We start from the raw sequence: 18,100 nt of genomic DNA, 5'->3' as shown, positions 1-18,100 counted from the left end.
GATGATCGGGCAATGACTGGGCAACCACGTGTTGTCTAAGGCCAACTCAACCATGACCTGAACACTAGTCAGATAGTCCTTGCCAATAGGGTGGAGCCAAGGTGGTAGGACGGAGCCATGCTTCAAGACCTGTGATCAAGAAAGGGTGTCAAAGGCCTAAGGTGTTATCCCCGGGTAGATACACCGACGCTCAAGTCAGTAGAGGGTGGTGAATGGTCAGGCCGAGCAATAAAGGTGCTGGTTTGAGCAAAGTATTAGTATGGGTGCTAAAAGTCGGAATCCCTTACCTTGAACGGGAGATACCTTTTTATATCCGGAGGTCCGTGTCCTAGTCGGATTGGGCTTTCGGGGTTGCTAGGATGAGGTTAATCGCCGAGGTCTTTGGGATAGAGTCCTATTCCCCAACAGAGTTGTCCTCCTCCCTCCTCCTATCCTTGGTCGTGCTTATCCATGTGATGTGTAGCTGATGTGGCTGAGAGTATAAGATGGAGGACTATAGTAATAGCGTAGCGTGGCCACGGCCGCGGAGTCGGCATATGTCATGGAACTGGCCGGGCCATGTTGAAGTGGTGGGGGTTGACCAGGCAATGACTGGGCAGCCACGTGTCGTTTAAGGCCAACTCAACCATGACCCAAACACCACTCCCCCAGTTTTGAAGCTGAGGAATGGAATGCTCAGTCTAGGTATAGCGCGACAGGGTGCTTTGTTTATCGGTTGAGGAACTCTTAGTTGAAGTCTTGGTTTAGTGTTTTGTCTGTCTCGCATTCCTCGGTGCTTGGCGGAACTCGTCACCCGTGCAATGTGGGTTGTGGCTGAGGAATTCTTCGATCGTCGGCTACAAAACTTCAAGAATTCAAATATCATAATCTGGACAAATACAAATACAAATTTGCAAAGTGTTTTTTTGTATATATATACAAATATATATATAAAGTTTGGAAGGAATACAAACACAAATATATAAAGTGCAAAACCTTGTATTTTGTATTATTTTGTATACAAGAACTTAAATTACGACACCAATCCATTAATTAAAGAGTATAGGCCCAATCCTACAAACTTGAGGATTCTAACAGCCAAATTTTTGTCAACGTGCATTGCATGTCTTAAATCCACTTTTGCTACAACAGCATGTCTTAAACTTATATTGCAGTGCTCAAGACGTCACTTCGTCTAATTCAAGGTAGGGCTATAACAATACATCAAAGCTTTGATTTCGTTGTTTCAACGCAGCGCTGTAGCAAATGTGGTCGCAGGATTCATCTTTTTTCTTTTCTCCCTTGCCCTTTTTGTAAATGTAGGATTTATCTCTTACCCAAGCTTCTTCCTCCACCAGAATAATTCATTATTTAATTTTTCTGAAAAAAAAAGAGTCCCTCTCAAAGTATACCTTTTCTGATAACTCCCACTCATGATATACCTGGACTGTGCACATTTCTAGCTAGTTTAGTAAAGTTTGATCAAAGTGATAGTTTGGACCGTCTTTTCAGTTCAAACGTAGAAATCCTACACCACACAAATTCAAACCATCTACTTTGAATGTTTGCAGAATATGTGGTTGAAAACCTGCTGCGTGTACAGGTTCTTTGCAAGCCAAATGACGTAGTAATTTGGACTTCGGGTGGTCACTCCGGGTCCCTCCATAAGATGCATGGGCTGAACCTTAATGTGTGTACCCTTCTTTGTCCCCACCCCATAGCCCCATGTAATGTTATATCAAGAAAAAAAAGGAAAGAAAAAGTAAAAAAAAAAAAGAAGAAAAAGGTAATCAACAAGTTCTTTGTTATACTTAGAGTCTGGATTAATTGCATTGGCTGTTTTAGGGTTAAACAATAATAGCATCCCACATTAGCCAAGCATACAATTGAGAACTCGCTGTGGGGTATATAAAGTGAGACATTGACATGGGGCGTTTTTATTTGTTGAACAGTCATTAATTAATACAGCCATCAACTGTAGCTAATCCAGATTCTACATTTTGGATGTAGGCTAAAGGTGTACGTTATAATTAAAATGGAAATAAATAAATAATTTTGATATGAAAAAGATATGATATCTGAAAAATTTCTAACCAGTCAATTAGAATCATAAATGTTATAACCAATTAGGTGTTATTTATCAAAATTCATATTTATGGGTGGATTTTGATTGATCAAAACTCTTCCTATATCATATCTTTTCCGCATCATAAATTTTTCCAATTTTACATTACAAAAGTAGCGTTCTTAGTGCCTGTTTTTAAAGGGTTGAAGTGTAAGAATCCAATCTCACAGCACTGTGCATCAAAAACATCTCCTATACTTATACGTTGTTATTCATATTCCCAATACATGATAGGATTTGTTGCGAGAAACACTCTAAATCAGCTTCAGCCTCAGATTATACAGAGCTCCTCAATGCAACTGAACCAACTTAGCTGAATGTTCAGCTCTCAGCCTAGAAGTACTTTTACCACAAAATGCATGTAGAGCTGTAACATGCAGTAATGTTGCACCAAAACTCTATTAGAACATGGTGCAACAATACAGCATTGACATTGCAAACACATGGGTTGCAGCGTATACGTTGTATTACAAGATAGTACGTTCTGAGTGATCATTGTCATTAATTAAAAGCTATATTTTCTTCAATAAAATAATGGACTAGGGAAAATTTTGAATTAGCTGTAATTAATAAGGAACAAGCACATATGGTGCATCTTGTGAATTGTACATTAGTTGTTGCAACCAGAAAAAATCTGTTAGTAAGGACTGAAAGTCTCCCTATGGTGCTGGGAAAAGCATTTACCAAAAAAAACAAAGGCCAAGCACTCATAAAACAGAAGCCATCATCTTTTACCTTTTATTCTGGTAAGAGACCCTCTAGGGTTGGTTTCCACTAAAGCGGAAGTCTTCATTTTCGCTCTCGTTGTCAGTCTTATTCTTCTATCTTTCCCCATCTACTTCTTTCTCCTATTTGTTCATCCTCCACAAGTATCATTCCTCTTGTTTTGTCATGTAATCTATAGAGCTCATTCAGTCTATTTAGGGATAATGGGAAGTTACATGTAGAGCCCTACTCATGCACCGGAGAGTATATTGGATAGTTACAAATACTTCATCACCTTAACTTAAATATCCCATTCTTCACTTGAAATTTTCTTTTTTTAAACAATGAGAACAAATCAAAGAGATGATGGCATCACAAAAGAAATAGAAAATAAAAAGGGTAGATTACAAAGTTTCCCTTACATGTATTAAAAGCACTTTTGTGAAAGTATTTTTAAGAAAGTACTTTTAGGAAAGCATTTTTATAAAGTACTTTTATAAAAGCATTTTTACCAAAATACTTTTACAAAACATCTATACCAATTGGTAAACATTGACTATTGGAGACCTAGGTTGATGGTTTGTAAATATCGACACTTTTTTTTGAAGAATAAGAATGAACTATATAGGACACTTGTCGGTCTGAAAATAATTCATTTTTAGGAAAAAAGTCTTTGGTTCATAACAATATTCTCATTCTGTCTATTTTTACCTAATATTTTCTATTTTAGAATTCCATCTTAGGTAAGAATAAAAAAATATGAAAATTGAATTAAACATGACCTTAATGCACTCCATCATCTGACTTAATGGCCAAGGGTATTTGTGGCAAATGAAAGTTCAGGGGTTAGTTGTCAGCAACCCCGTAGGTGAAGACAAAACAAAATCAACCTACAAAAAATCCAAGAGGTCACAAACGCTGAATGCACAATACTCACTTGAATTCAACATTCTAATTAAGTTGTTCATGATCAACAACCAAATCCCACTTGCTTGCATCTACCGTAACAAGGTCAACCATTTGACCAAACCTTATGGTTGAAATTTCGGGCTTCAAATCTTTTGTAGCTCCAAATTCTCAATCTTTTTCTCCAATATAACATTGAGTGCACCTTTCCAAACCTTCATAACACCGCCTTTGAGCAACAAATTTGCATCCTTTGGAATCTAAGGCCATGTTTGGTTCAATTCTCATTCTTTCTCATTCTTACACAAGATGAAATTCTAAAATGTACAAAAATGAGTAAAAATGGGAAGAATGAGAAAATATTGCTACGAACCAAACGTACAGCAAGAATGAGAGTAAAATTTGTAACCTGTTTGGTTACAAATTTCATTCTCATTCATTTTTTTTATTAATCAAAATAATAATATAAGGGTTAGAGGTGTTAAACGTGTCGTGTCGGATCCACGTAAAGTGCAGGTCGTGCCGTGCCACCCTCCCTTGGGATAACTTGGGGGGTCGGCTCGACACGTCCCACAACCCAAGCTCGTGCGGGCCTGTGCCTTGGGCTGGGCTAGGTCAGGCCATGGACCGAGCCAAAGCTATTCATTTAAAAAAATTGAAAACAACTTAAAATTGTAATTTTATATGAATTTTGATGTATACAATTGCTTATATATGCAATAATTAAATAAATTAGTATAATAAAATTGAAAAATCATGAGAAGATACCTCTTCTATTAAGAAAGTCTAATAACAGGAATAGTAGAAAACAACAATAGCTCAAGGACTTCTCCTCCAACTCCTCTAGTTAGACTGTCAGCTAGGGTATTATCCAATCCTCTCATACACCTGGAGTTGTTACTTGTTAGAGAGGGAAGCTAAAGTCTAAGGATAAATGTGAAGGACCAACTTTATTATCACTTACAATCACCTTTAATCATCAGCCTGCTCTAACCTAAAAAATAGGCCAACTTTAAGCCTTGTAAGACAAGCAGTTAAGCTCTATGAGAGGTTCCTTCTCCCAGAAGACCCAAGAATCTCAAGATGAACCCCTGCCTCCCAATCTCTCAGATGGTTGGGTAGTATAAAATTTCATGCAACCTCTAAGGGAGGGGAATACAAAATTGTTCCTCTCCTCAAAGTAGATTCTGATTTCTGACAGGGAGACTCCCAAGGTATTGAAAAGTTCGAGTAAGTTTAAGATAAATGGGGAAAGCAAAAAGGAATTTTAGATAATAACCACCTGTTTATTTGTCACATGTAAGAAGATATGAAAAAACTTCAGCAAAGGTCAGAGAGCTCTGCAGGCCTCTTAGCCAATTTATCTTTAGATAGGCATCTATCCATCCAGCACCAAACCCCAAACCGAGAAGTTATATTTAGAGGGGCTGATAGGATTCCAGAATTATCAGCATTTATATTCTAGAAGAAACCAACAAACTTGAGAAAGTGAACATCAAAGGATGAAAAGCAGAGTCAGCTCTCAAGCTACAAGTCTCAAATATTTTCAATTTTGAGAACATATGAAGCTGAAAGTCCTAGATGTATTGGAGATTTCTAAGTCATATTTCACAAGGATACGCTAGCCTTGGCCCTAAAAAGTCAATCTAAGAATACATACACATTTAAAATATCTCATAAGGATGTACAAGCCTCGACTAAAATAGGGCAATGCAAGGATGTATGCTCAATTAAACAACTGAAGTGCTCCTAAAGATATTGGTTGATGGCAAGGGGATTTCAGTTTCCAAGAATTTGCATTATGTGTAAGCATTAGGAGAAAGATCTCACTTATTTATATAGTGCAGGGATGTTGAAGATGTGCCTTGAAAGTATGGAACCATGACTAATTCGGAAATGTCCATCAAGCAGTTAGGGATGTTGAAGATGAAGTACAAAGGGCTGAAATGGAACATAATTTGCAATTGAATTCTGATGTTAACAGCAGCAACTCAAAGAAAAAAGGAAGATTCTACATGAAATGTACAAGTTGGAGGAAATGTTCTGGAGACAAAATTCCTATATTAAGTGGCAAGTCGTTAGCTGAAGGAGACAAAAACTCCAAAACAAATAGATTACTCAAACTCTTTATTGACCAAACCCTTCCTTATCCCTCCTAAATTTATTAATGATAAAAGAAGATGCCGAGATAACCAAATAGCAAATTAACAATGGAAAAGGAACAAAAAACAATAGAAAAAAGATAAAACAGAACTAGTGATGGAATGATATCCATTATCATTTATCATGGGATATGATAAAAGATTTTATTTTTTGTTTTTTTTTATAAAATGTCATGTATATTAATAAGATAAAAAAGATACAAGACCCATGTACACCAAGGGACATGCACTGGGAATTTACATATTAACCTTATTTACAAAAAGAGTATCTCTATAAAAAAAAAGTATTGTAAGGTTTACTTTTGAATAACCTATGTGTGCTGACCCAAGAGAAAATTCCATCCTTCAAAATGCATTCCTGTCTTCAGATTTACTTTTATTCTTAAAAATCTCTTGGTTCCTATCAGTCCATATTGTCCACATCATAGCAAGAAAAGCAGTCTTCCATGTTATGGAGCCTTATTTTCTCAGACCTTGCAGCTTTTAGCTTGAGAGAAAATCAATTGTTGAAGCTGAGTTGCATCCCTTCATCTAAAAAATTCCTTCACCTACACCAACAGAGAATCTGCAATCTTGCAATGGATGAATAAATGATTCGTAGTTTTAGGAGCTTCATCACAGAAACATACAATTGCTTGACAGCCCAACACCCTTTCTTAAGTTTTCCTTGGTTAGACATCTATCTTGAGCAGAAATCAAAACGAAGAAGGATACTTTTGATGGAATAGTAGTAGAAAGCCAGATCAGCGAGGATGGGAATAGATTAGGCCCTTACCCAGTAAGTTGATTGTATAGGGATTTAATCCCACTTCCAGATTCTACTATCCTCTTGACCTAGACTGACATGCTCCCTATTTAGCAACTTGAGGAGCTCCAAAATCATTGGCAGTTCCCAGTCATTCAAGTTTCTTCTGAGAAGAGTTCTCCACACCACTGTGGCATTGGACATTTCATGGTTGTCCTGTATTAAGCCATTTCTATCCCAAACTATATCGAAAAATTGTCAATATTGCCCCCTATTGCCTTCTCCTATGCTGTATTTTGATTCCTTTCTCTAACCCAGCTTTAGAAGTCAGAACTGTATTTTTTTTTGACTGGTAACCGATTAATTCTACTGAGTTGATAATAAAGAAAGGTTTGCAAAAGAATTGCGTGCCAAGAAACCCCTTGAGGAAAGAATTGCCAAGCCCCTGCTTCTTAACCCTTTAATCAGATTTTCTTTGTTTACAAGATTCAATTCAGAAGGGATTTTCCCCGAGTATAGTTGATAAAACTATTTCAAATATTAATTTGAATTGGGAGGGTTATCGTAGACAGCTACAATCTTAGGTTGTAAATGTACTTGCTACCACCATTTCACATCAAAAGACGTGTAATTATCAAGTAGGAGAATTCTGCATGTGAGCATTATCTCTGGTGATATTGTTGGCTGATTTGTATGTGCCAAACTTAATTACAAATTTCTGGGCACAATGTAACAATAAATGTTTGGACGGCTTTGATGCAACATTGTTGGTATAATAGTATAACATGTATTTTTGTAACTGTTTTTTTTTCCTTTTTGGTTTTACCTTGTTAGGGTCAACTCAATATAAGCTTTCCATGATACAGGTATTCTTCTTGCATGAGTTCTGTAGTTTAAGTAAGAGCTTATAATTGGTCCAGCAACTGTGACTATTTAGGCAGACTATCAAATCTATTGATTGTTCTATTTATTCTATTTGTCTCCTGTAGGGATCTCATGAATGAAGGCATCTTTGACATCATCACTGATGCTTTACAGAGTCAAGATAAAAGGCTTGTATTAACTGGGTAATGGCTAAATTCTGATTTGTTTGTTTGTTCCATACTTTTAGCATATACTTAGGTCCTTTGTTATGTTAAATATTTCCTTAACAATTCATGGGAGATGTCCTAGTAATAATCTCGTCATTTTACTGGTAGTGCAGGATAGACATCTTATACTTTTCCTGAATCAAGATCCAAACCTTCTCAGGACATATGCTATTCAACAGGAGGGCAGCCTTCTTATTGGGCTTCTGGTATTTTTGAGTTTGTTGCCTTGTATTTATTAATCTCTTTTGAGATTACTTTTTGAAATTTTTCTAAATAAATGGAAATGAACTATATATTTAAAAATGAAAATTTTCAAAGGCAATGCACAAATATAAGAATATTTAAGTATATACTGACACATATTTCATTACAACTTATTGCAATGGTATCAAATAAGAATCAGATTCCGATGTTTCAAACCATGGAATTCAAGTGTTGCTTAGCAAAAGCTGGTGTTTGCTTAGCAAAACCGTGGTATCAAATAAGAATCATTTTCCGCCAACAGATACATGATTGATAAATTGGTCAATACTCTTCAAATGCTTCAGCAGTAGTATCAACTTCAGAAATTAGGGTTACATATTAGATTAACAATAAAGAAAATAATGACGAGACAAAAATTGTTCAAATAACTTAATCGATGCTTCTTTCACTGTGGTTATAGGGCTGATATTGGTGGTCAACCTAAAAGGGGAAAAGAGAGTAAGAAGAAGAAGAAGAAGAAGAAGAAGACCAGAAAGAAAAATAAAGAAGACGAAGAGAGAGAGAGATTACCTTGGATTTGAGCTCTTTGGATCGATGACTTCAACAGATCGAGATCTTAGCTTCAATCAATTTTACGAAAGTGAGGGAGAAAGAGAGGGGAGACGAGGGTTCAGTGAGAGGGCTTGAGTTTCAAACTCGAAGGAAAAAAAGAATTGGTAATGCAGCACAAAAAATTTTCGTGCCACAGAATAGGTTAAGTTTTTTGCCAAAACTGAAATTTCATTTTGGGAAAAATGAGTCCTACGGCAAGAAATGATTATCCAAATACCTACATCCCATTTTGCTCATTCTTTCTCAGAATCGGCAAGAATTAAAAGAATGAGGCCAATGGCAGCGAATCAAACATGGCCTAAAGTATTCAAAGAAATCAAATTTTCTTCAAATTAAGAATATGTCTCACGTCCATCCCCTTGGGTGGATGAAGTCTCAAACATGATGATTGATATGCATTTCAACTTATCTCACATATTCAAAGAAGGAAATGCAGCGGCTGATGGTTTGGAAAATGTGGCGTGTGATAGCTCTCAAAGTTTTCTTTTTTATTCCAAGAGTTCTTTTCCACGTTTTGTTCAATTTTTATTGTTTGATGATACTTGTTGTAAATAAGTTTTTGAGTGTGGTATACATGTTGTATTGGGCTTGGGGAAAGGTGAACTATGTCCTCCTTTATAATTTTCATGCAAATTTTAAGATGGCCACCCTTCCACTTAGGCATTCTTCATTTTTTTGTAAGTTACTTATTCGGGTAAATGCAATTACCTGGATAAGTTTTTCTTGGGAAACACTTATCCGGGCAAGTGCATTTACCCATATTCTTTTATTTCTCAGATAAACAAGGTAATGACCATTTTAGTTATAAAAATCCATTATTAAAATGAGCATTTTTGTCCCATTCAAGTGTTAGCAATTTTTCTCCTAGGTGGGAAAATTATTTACTCACCTAGGGGATGCGGATCACTTTCCTAGGTAAGTGATACCCAGGAAAATAAACTTTCTCTACTCCCCACATTAATCTAAAAAATGAACATGGGATTCTTGGTCAATGAGAACCAGAATCCCAATGACCAGCTTCCCCCCTCTCAAAATCCAGAAAAAGAATGCCCTCTTAGAGTGAACTTTAGGGATAAAAAATGCCTCACGTTTGTCAATGTTATCACAACATCATCATTCATCCTAATTTTAATTATTCTCATCCCAAAAATGTTGCATGGAGAATCATTCCAAGTGTAAGTGAAAAACCAGCCTATATTCGAACACTAAAAACTAGAATTAAGAATCCATTATTCTTTTAAATAACTCTCCACCACTTTTTTGTGTTTGAGTTTTTTTTTTTCTCTTGCTTTTCCCCAAGTTTATGAAAATTTTGTTAATGCACCCCAACTTATATAGTAAATTCAATGTCTTTCTTAGGTTTGGATGAATATCTTGAGTCATCATGATTTTTAGAACCCCTATCCTTGTCCAATCTTAGACAACAATAGCTTCATTTTGTCCATCACTAACAATAACCCCTTTCTTTCATCTCATTAGAAAGAAGAATTGTTGTGACATCCTCCATTAAAACACTTTCTTTTCCATAAAGCAAGATAGTAACAAGATGCTTATAAGATGAAGGAAGCAAAGACAAAAGGATTTGTCTTCCCCTTCAAAACCTTGTGTAGACCTTTGGATTAACAAATTATGAGCTTTAATTTTCCATAAAAAGTTATTTTTTCCATTGAAATTCTTAATCTCAAATCGTGTATTTAAAATCTTTGATGCCATCATACTCCAAAGTTCTGATTCTCATTATAAAACCAATGCTTTGATACCGCTTGTTGGAGTATATTGGATAATCACAAATACTCCACCACGTTAATTTCAAATACTCTTCATGTGAAAAACTTTTTCTCAAGCAATTTATACTACTTATAAAAGAGCGAATGCCCCTTCTTTCTAGAATTTTCATTGGACGTTTTCTATCCCTCTTGTCTAAACATACAATGGGCATAAAGAGGGAATATATGCCCTTTACTCTCATTTTAGAAACTACCCACTTGTAACTGTCCACTTATAATTGTCCAAAAACTACCCACTTATAACTGTTCCTAAACTGTTCATGAATTATAAATAGTTTTGTCTTAGAGATACTGTCACGTGCAAATGCAGGCACATGTTTACTAGTATGAATAAACCAAAGAGATCTAGCATCACAAACAAATAGCAAATAAAGAAATTAAAGAAAAATGCAAGAAAATAAGATTTATGTGGTTCAACAAATTGCCTATATCCATGGGCAAAGATGGAACAAAATCAATCCACTAAAAATCCAAGAAAAAATTACAATATGAAGCCCATGCGAAATCAATACAAACAAAAGCAAAGTCAAAACATAAGATCTTGATTATGAGTTATGAGGCCTATGTGAAATGTGAAATTAATCTAGAAAGACAAAAGCAAAGTCAAATTTCACAAACTTAACTACAAGGAGCTTTCTCCATAGACTCAATAGAATTTTAGGGCCACAACATAGTGTTGGCCACAATCAAACAAACAATAACCAAGTAGGTGCGAAATCGAGAACATAGAAAAGAGAGTTAGAAATGAAGCTATTGTTGGGGATGGTCATTAAGCCACCCCTTAGTTGGCTCATGTGCCTTTGGGGAATTCCCAATTTGAGGCAAGATGACAGTATACTTTGATTGAAAATTTCAGCTTCCGAGTTTACATCACTTGCATACTATATTAACTTAATCTTGGAGTTTGAATGGGCATGGCAGCACCCAAAAGAGTCTTTGGCAGTAGACCTGTTCATAGGCATGTGTTTTAGCCCGTGGGCTTGACCTCGGGCCTAAAAGCCCGAGCCGGACTATTTTACGAGTTGGGCTCGGGATTTGTTAAAAAAGCCCGACCCGACTTTTCCTAAACTGCCTAACCCTAACCCTAAATACTTAAAATTTTTCTTTTCATTCTCCTTTCTCACTCCCTCTCAAAAGCAGCAATCATTTCTCCCTCTCAACTCTCATAACCAACGAACCCAACTGCACCTACGAACTCAGTCACCGGTGGCCAACTCCACTAGAACTAGTCATCTCTCTCTTTAGCGGTGATCTCTCTCTCTCTCTCTCTCTCTCTCTCTCTCTTTCCATCCGGCACCATTTTCATCTTCTTTCTTCTCATTCTCAGTTCTCTCTCTTCTTTGAACTAGGTCTTCTATCTTCTCAGTTCTCTCCAACCGGCGCCACCAGAACCCAGGCGCACTACTTTCATTCAGTGAACTCAGGCACCGGTGGCTGGCACCACCAGATCTAGATCATCTCTCTCTCTCTCAAGCGATGAGCTCTCTTTCTCTCTTTCTCTCTTTCTCTGGCCGACACTATTGTCATCTTCTATCTTCTCACTTTCTCGGTTTCTATTCTCACTCTCAGACTCCCAAGAATTGGCGAACTCAACAGACATCATTCTCTCAATCCTCAGAGGGCACCAACGCTCAGACTCCCAGGTCAAGCTTTGGGCTTTTTATGAGGGTTGGGCTTGGGCCCAAGTTTTAGGCCCGTTGGTCGGGCCAGCCTCGGGCTTGGGCCTGAAAAATTTAAGTTAATAAAGAGCAAAAGCTCGACCTGAACCCGACCCATGAACAAGTCTATTTGATAGTAAGGAATAAAGTTACATGTTTGAAGTAGGCATTCCTAATTAATATTGACAATATCTATTAGAAGCCAAATCCCCTAATGCACCAAATATTGACCTCTCCACCAAACAAAGTTGGTAGCCATAAATGCCCTTCACATAGGCATTTTGTCTTATCTCTCAAACATTAACTTTTCCATTATTCCCTGCTCAGTTTACTCCTCTACAACTTGCTTTGTTCAAAACAACAACACCGTCTCATTTACTATTTAATCATTGGGAAAATTTATGATGGCAGAAAGATATGGTATTGGAAGAGTTTTGACCAATCAAAACCTACAGTTTTTTTAGATATCATATCTTTCCCTATCATAGTCGAACCCTTAGGCCATGTTTGGTTTGAAGGAAAAGGTAGGAAAAGGAAGGGAAATACAGGAAACTAGTACAAGATTTGTAAAGGCTACCCTACATTCTCCTTCGAACCAAACATAGCCTTAATAATTAGCCATATACAACATTTACAATTAAAAATAAAAAGAAAATTGCTAAACTAAGCCATGTTTCAGAGAAGACAGTCATACCATACGCTCGATCATGATACAGTCGTTTTTGTGATTCCATGTTCATTACAGAACAATCATGAATAAACAAACTAACGAACATTATAGAAAAGATTATAAAACAATAGGTAAAGAAAACACATGACCCTAATATTAGTAAGAAATGATTTTTAATAGTTGCATAAACATTACAAAGAGCAATAACTTACCTAGGTTTTTAGAAAGAAAATACTCCATTTGTAAACAATAAAAATGTTATAATTATTTATGAAATGATTAATTAATAAATAAGGTAAAATACTTATTTAATAACTAATTATTATATAAAATAAAATATTATGCAATTAATTATTTTATAATTATTTATGAAATGATTAATTAATAATCATTTATAAACAATAAAGATGGACTATTATCTAAATAATTTTCGAAGTATTATTAAATAATTAAACAACTTAACCCATGAAATAAAAATTTTATAATTAGAGGAAATTAATTTTCTGAAAATTAATTTACTCCAATTTAATAATTTCCATGAAATTAAAATTTAATAATTTAAATAAAATCTGAAATAATTTTCAATGTGTTCCAGAATCCATTATTGAAATAATAGATTTAATAAATATTGAATAAGTGAGGTGAAATATTATGTAAATAATTAACTTAATAATTATTTTTAAACAATAAAGATGAACCATTAGGTAAACAATTTCGAAAATAATTATTAAATAATTTACCAAAGAAATTAAAATTTTATAATTTGCGTAAATTAATTTTCTGAAAAGTAAATTATTCTAGTTTAATAGATTCTTCCAAAAAATTTTAATAAAAGTTAATATTTTCTAAAATAATTTTCAAAAATTATTTAACAAACAATTATTAATCGAGCTAAAATATTACATAAGAAATTATTCATTAAATGATTATTTAACAATTATTTGTTAAACAATAAAGATGGACTATTATGTAATCAATTTCTGAAATATTTATCAAATATTTCATTTCGAAAATTAAATTTTTTTAATTTGGGGAAATTAATTTTCTGAAAATTAATTTATTATAATTTAATAATTTCTTCCAGGAAATTGAAAGTTAATCATTTAAAAAATATTTTTGAATAATTTTCTGTATATTCCTGAATATTTTATTTTAATAATTTTTAATTAATTTTCAATAATTATTTAATAAATAATTATTAAATATTTGAGGTATAATATTATGTAAATAATTAGTTTATAATTATTGATTTAATAATTATTTGTTAAATGATTGTTTAGTAATTATTTTTCAATAATAAAGATGGACTATTATGTAAATAATTTCCATAATAATAATAATTAAATAATTTAATAATTTATTCTAAAAAATTAAAGTTTAATAATTTAAATACATTTCGAAATAATTTTCAATATATTCTCTAATCCATTACTTAAAGAAAGGATTTAATAATTCTTAAATAGTTATAGTTATGTAATAGGTAATTATTAAATAAGTGAGATAAAATATTATGTGAATAATTTTTTAATAATAATTTATTATATAATGAGGAAGTAAAATAGCTCAGTAATTATTAAATGATTATTGACGTAAGAAATATTAGTGTAATAATTATCCCAATAATAACAATAAATATTCCAATAATTTTATTGTAATTTAATAATAATAATAATTTGCCATTATGTAATAATTACAGTGTTGTAATTATTAAAAAATATTTATATCATTATTACTATTATTGTAATTATTAATTTTTATTATTGTAATTTAAGAGTTATTATGTAATAATTATTATTAAATAATGGAAATTATTATAATGTGTAATTATATTATACATTGTTGTAATTAATATGTAATTATAATAATGGAAATTATTATTATTATTATTATAAGTGATTAAACAATATTTAATAAAATTAAAAATTGGGAAGGACTGGATGTGGAAACGGGTATGGGTCAGAATGCCCAAAATCGGAATCGGTTTTATTTAATAAAACTACAAAATGGGAAAGGAATGGTTGCGAAACGGGTGCAAGTTGGAATACCCAAAATCCGAACCACAATAGTTACCATCCTCTACCAGAATTCGGTCCGTGCGCATTTCCATTGCACCGGTGACCGGCCAACGGTTATAAAAGATTTGACAATGCGGATTTTGTTTATTTGGATTCTAAAAGATTCTCTTCGAATCTTAGATCAAGAACGGTTAAGGCCTCCTCGAAGATTGCCCAATTAGAGCTTTTGTAAATAATGGAAATTATTATTATTATTATTATTAAGAATTACAATTTTTTCCATTACTATTTCTTGAAAATTATTAAATAATGGAAATTACTTGAGATGAATTTTACTCAAGTGAGGGACATTAATTCTAATTCTTTGATTTAATGAAATAAGTGATAAAACAATATTTAATAAAACTAAAAATAGGGAAGGATTGGATGTGGAAACGGGTATGGGTCAGAAAACCCAGATCGGAATTGGTTTTATTTAATGAAACTACGAAATGGGAAAGGATTGGATGCCGAACGGGTGTGGTTCGGAATACCTGAAATCCGAACCTCAATAGTTGCCATCCTCACCTGGAATTCGGTCTGTGCGCATTTCCATTGCACCGGTGACCGGCCAACAGTCATAAAAGATTTGATAGTGCGGATCCTGTTCGTTTGGATTCGAAAAGATTTTCTCTTCCAATCTTAGATCAAGAACGGTTAAGGCCTCCTGGAAGATTGCTCAACCGGAGCTTTTCTCCTCCTCTGAAATGCACTGACTTGATGAACCGACCCCATCTATTCTCCTGTACTTGAATGCGCAGTCACAGACCTTCTATTGACTGTAAATCTTCTAGGTTGTAAGAACCTTTCGGGATTCCTTCTCATCTCCGGGAGAGACTTTCCAGTCGAGTTCAGCTCTTCATGTAACTCTCATCCCAGCTCCCCTGCTCCTCTCTGATTCAGTCAAGTTTGTTTCGAACTCAGAAGTCTTGAAGCTGATGGAAACCACTCGTCGTCTAGGCTTCGTCGTCATCAGATAGATACTACCAACTACCTTTGCCAAACCAAGTTTTCCCTTTTGCAAATCTCCTCTCTCAATCCAAGAACATGAAAAATGCCTTGCTTCCACGAACATCTTGGTTTTTTCGTTGCTCAGGTGGATAAAGCAATTGCAGTGTTTGGTCTTTCCCTTGTCTTTTTAGGCTGTTCAATTTACATAAAGTTGGCATCTCGCCATTTTTATTCCGGCTCCATGTGCCCATTGTTCTAAATTAGTTCTGTATCTTGCCACATTTTGGGCCCAATCACTGTTTACCTGAAGAGGACACAGCCGCCAATTGCCAATTATGGAAAATGTCATACATGGAGAGGTGCTCGAAGATCCTTACAGTTTTAGTGTACTGTGTAAGAATGCAAAACAAGAAACCATCACCATCAACACAACCAGAAAATGCTGGAAAAGAAAAGGTACCAGGTGTTCTCTAATGATATAGTTTTTTTTGTTTTTGACAGGTAGGCTGATAGATAATGATACCGCATTAAATGTTTAAGACCTACCTGGCTACACTACTCATGTTTTCCTCTTTTTCTTCCTACCAGAAATTGGAAACAATTATTTAAAGGATTTTATATCTATAGGCTCTCTGGGAAGGATATATAGAATCTTATTGTAAATTCTGTCTATATTGCAAGGTGTGCTTTTCCATGGAAATGGTAGATAATTATTCATGGTGTCTTAATTTTGGAATAAAGAATTGACTTGAGACTTGAGTGTCAGAAGGGGAGGGGGTCCCAATTGTCCAATGCAAAGTAGATCTAAATAAGCTTTCATTGTGTTGGAACTTCGAAGTGATGGATTACATTCTCAGAGAAGAGCTTTAGATGTCAGAAAAAACACTAACCAGATTTAACGTTAAAGAAGATTCAGGATGGTATTGACACAAGCAGCTGTAAGGTGAATCTAACTCCTTTCAGCTTCGTATGCCACACTAGAGAGGATTAGTGAAGACTAACAGATGATAATATTACCTTCTTAAATATTCTCAGTGAAGACTAACAGAGGACTCAGTGAATCTAACTCCTATAAATTTGCCTTTCTTAAATATTCTCAGTCCTGACAGGTTCTTTTTTGATTAATCTGAACTATACCTGTTTTATGACCCTTGCTTTGCTAGAACCTTTTTAACTGATAGGCACAGATACTAAACATCAGTGATGTGGGACAAGTAGGCTGATCTATGAAAAACTTCCAATGTATGACAATACTTATCCAGAAACCATATCCTACATGGCTAGATTAGGTCAATGCACCACCTGGTGGCTAAATTTAAAATCAGACAACCCCACATATAGACTTTTCACATGCTGGATTCGCAGACTTAAATTTTTAAGAAAGCTGAAGATAAACACTAGATGTGAATGAACTTTCAAATGGTATTGAGAGAAAGTGGAAGATTAAGCTACTAAGGACTTAAGGAGAGTATGTGAAAATGGTTCCAATGTATATAAATGATAGTTCAGACTTCAAAACACTAGTGATATATATTATCGATCACCTATGCACAAGAGTGAATAATAACAGTCAATTTTCTGCCATCCCATCACCTGTTGAGGTTACTCCAAAGTCCCAGTACTCCAAATTTAGGTAGCCATTCAGATATTAGTCAAACAAATTGATCTACTGACCTAGAAACTCTACATCTAAGGCAATCCCCACAAATAAAATCCAATCCCCATACAATATTTCTTATTCTGCCATAATCAAATTTAATTCATCAAACTAATAAAGAAATTATGAACATATGGAATGATAGAACAGCTGGGTCAATCTCAGATTTCAGGATAGGAAGGTTCCATATTCCATTGGCAGAGAAAGCTTATTGTGAGAAGTTTTATTCCTGTGAATTATTTTGTGGCCACATTTTGAGCTTAGGTACTGGTTGGTTATAGTCATTTGCTGTTTTTCCTTTCTTGTTTTTTCTGTAAAATAAAGGAAAATAATTTCAGTTTTGGGCACCCAGTTGGTTTGCTTTAGGCCCTGTTTGGCAAGTCTTTTTGAAAGGTCTGGGGTTTTAGAAGCCCGGTGGACCAAAAATGGAATTTTATGTATTTCATGTATTTTTGGGCTTTTAGACGCCCGGTGGACCAAAGATCTGGGCTTTTAGAAGCCCGCCAATTGCCAATTATAGTCATTTGCTGTTGTGCAGGAGCTGAAGTGTCAAAATTGGAATTTTATGTATTTCTGTATTTTTGGACAGTAGGATAATTTCGTCATTTTGCAATTTTCTGTGGGATCCATTGATAGGGTTTAATTTGTCTAGTTATAGTTTGCTTATGGTTAAAATTTCAGAGTCATTGCATAAGTAGGATTAGAGTTATTTTGTCTTCTTTGAATTGAAATAGGATATGACAACTTGCTTTGAGTCCAACTAGGATTATTGAGATGGTTCGATGGGGCAATAA

General features: G+C 34.6%; 1 protein-coding gene and 1 long non-coding RNA gene across 2 annotated transcripts in view; both read right to left on the bottom strand.

Annotated features, from left to right (window-relative positions):
- Window positions 1-8,226: 8,226 nt before the first annotated feature.
- On the bottom strand, window positions 8,227-13,189 carry LOC104605187 (uncharacterized). The gene is made up of 2 exons (XR_736552.3): window positions 8,488-13,189; window positions 8,227-8,397 (listed from the first exon to the last, which is right to left on the bottom strand). It is a non-coding gene; the product is annotated as an uncharacterized LOC104605187 (long non-coding RNA).
- A 1,815-nt stretch (window positions 13,190-15,004) lies between these two features.
- The window catches only part of LOC104605312 (glutathione S-transferase L1-like), a 38,580-nt gene continuing 35,484 nt past the window's right edge, over window positions 15,005-18,100 (bottom strand). Inside the window, exon 16 of the mRNA XM_088896540.1 lies at window positions 15,005-16,038. The gene's annotated coding sequence lies outside the window, so the exon portion shown is untranslated. The remainder of the gene's footprint in view (window positions 16,039-18,100) is intronic.

The sequence above is a fragment of the Nelumbo nucifera genome, chromosome 1 (genome assembly GCF_055504915.1).
Source record: "Nelumbo nucifera cultivar China Antique chromosome 1, China Antique-T2T, whole genome shotgun sequence".
Classification (NCBI taxonomy): Eukaryota; Viridiplantae; Streptophyta; class Magnoliopsida; order Proteales; family Nelumbonaceae; genus Nelumbo; species Nelumbo nucifera.
This window is presented reverse-complemented; position numbering and strand designations above follow the sequence as displayed.